At 41.9% G+C, this 2,335-nt stretch overlaps 1 pseudogene; it reads right to left on the reverse strand.

Moving 5' to 3' along the window:
* Positions 1-1,087: 1,087 nt before the first annotated feature.
* Positions 1,088-1,712, reverse strand: LOC132869472 (immunoglobulin heavy variable 4-39-like; annotated as a pseudogene).
* Between the last annotated feature and the right edge of the window lie 623 nt (positions 1,713-2,335).

Raw genomic sequence — 2,335 nt, forward strand, 5'->3', positions numbered from 1 at the left:
TCCCACAAGCTTCATATCTGACCACATGCTCCTGTGACTTTATTAGAGCTGATTCCCATCCTGATGCACACCTCAAGATTATACTTTTCTGATAACTTTTTTTTTTTTCAAAATCAAACTAATTCCAGTCACATTGTTGGACATCAGTTCTCTCTCAGTCATTTTAATCTCTGTCCTTTTAACCTCAACATGTTGGGCAGATGTTGTTGAAGTAGAGAAAGAGCGCCTCTCAGAGGACTTGAAGCAAAATGAAAAGCAGAATGTTCAAGCATTTCTAATGTTGCTGCAGATCTCTCGAACCCCATTTCTGGAAAATTTGGGATATTTTCCAAAATGTAATAAAAACAAACATCTGTGGTTCGTTAATGAATGTGAGCGTCTATTTAATTGACAAAAGCACAAAGAAAAGATTTTCAATAGTTTTACTGACCAACTTCATGATATTTTGTGAATATGAACAACGTTAGAATTTGACGCCTGCAACACACTCAAACTAGTTGGGACAGAGGCAAAATAAGACTAAAATGTTGATACGATATTCAAGTCCCACTGTTTTGGAAGATTCCACAATTCGCAGGTATTGTATCTGACCAGGTGGGTGGAGCGCAGAAGCACGGCAGGCTAGAACTGAGTTCACAAAAACTCTTATTCTTTAGCTTTTCAGCTTTCTACACTCTCCCAGCCACACGCAAGTGTTCTGGTTGGGGAGAGAGCACCCTTTCTCTGCTCTCTCTCTCCTTTTAAAGGGCACGGTCACTGGGGAAGACACACAAACACAGGTTAATTCCCATCAGGTGTAATGATTCCACCACTGACCTTCCCTGACTCCGCCCTCCATTCACAGACCGACGCTTGGCCACGCCCCTGCTGCCACAGCAGGTTAATTGGAGAGATGGAAAAATTCTACTTTTCTTCAAAGTCATGACAAAATGCTCTCACACTTTCTCACACATGATACACAAACTCTGATTTGTTGGGGTGATTATTGTTATTTAATGATCTAACAGTAGAGCAAGTTCTTGTTCGTGATGTGATTATAATAGTGTGTATAAATGTGCAGCAGGGTGAGAGATGTAGCACTGTGGTTTCAAATCTACGCCACAAATGAATAAAAATAAATTAACATGAAACTCTCTTGTTATTTTGTGGGATTATTTATTTTTTACTTCGACATGAACGGATGAGTTTTGTATCTTGTGGACATTCTGTTATCCTCTCCACTGTATGAGGTGTTTTTGTACAGGGATGTTGTTGATTTGTCTCACTGTGGTTGACGAGCGCAGTAATACACAGCTGTGTCTTCACTCTGCATGTTCTGTCCCTGTAAGGTCACAGTGTTACTGGAAATGTCGCGAGAGACGACAAATTTGTCTTTCAGTGAATCTTTCTTGTAAATATCCCCATCATAAAAATGGTGTTGATCCATTCCAAAGGTTTTCCTGCAGGGTGTGGAATCCAAGCTGTTCCAAAGTGGCTGCTGCTATCAGTGATCGAAGCTCCAGACACTCTACAGGTGAGGGTTAAAGTCTCTCCTGGCTTTATCACCAATGAGTCTGGCTGGATGAGCTCAGTAGCACAGAACACATCTGTGAAAAGAGAAAAAGAAAAGGTTGACATGTTGAACTGAAAGGATCAGATGAACTCATAAAGCTTCGATCCAAACACTCACAGGGGGTGAGAGCCAGCAGCAGCAGTGGAGCTGAAGCAAACATGTTTGTGTTGAACGAGGACTAATGAGAACCGCTTCCTCTCGAGATAAGCACGGTGCTAATATTACAAGAGGAGACGGAGATTTGCATAAACATGACAGAGGAACTGTGTTGAGTGCAGCTCTGCAGATGTTCATCACAGTCACATCGCATGTCTTGATTTAACATTAATTTAATGTGGGAAATAATTAATTTATGATTATTACTAGTAAGATTTTTTGTTGAAAATAATGGTTCATAAATAAATAAATAATGCAATTGTCCCTTCTTATATTGGTTGTCGTGAAAAATAAACTGAATTTTTGCCATAATACATCAAAATAATAATAATAATAGGCACGGTGGTGTAGTGGTTAGCGCTGTCGCCTCACAGCAAGAAGGTCCTGGGTTCGAGCCCCGTGGCCGGCGAGGGCCTTTCTGTGCGGAGTTTGCATGTTCTCCCCGTGTCCGCGTGGGTTTCCTCCGGGTGCTCCGGTTTCCCCCACAGTCCAAAGACATGCAGGTTAGGTTAACTGGTGACTCTAAATTGACCGTAGGTGTGAATGTGAGTGTGAATGGTTGTCTGTGTCTATGTGTCAGCCCTGTGATGACCTGGCGACTTGTCCAGGGTGTACCCCGCCTTTCGC

This window comes from Neoarius graeffei, chromosome 20 (assembly GCF_027579695.1).
Source record: "Neoarius graeffei isolate fNeoGra1 chromosome 20, fNeoGra1.pri, whole genome shotgun sequence".
Lineage (NCBI taxonomy): Eukaryota > Metazoa > Chordata > Actinopteri > Siluriformes > Ariidae > Neoarius > Neoarius graeffei.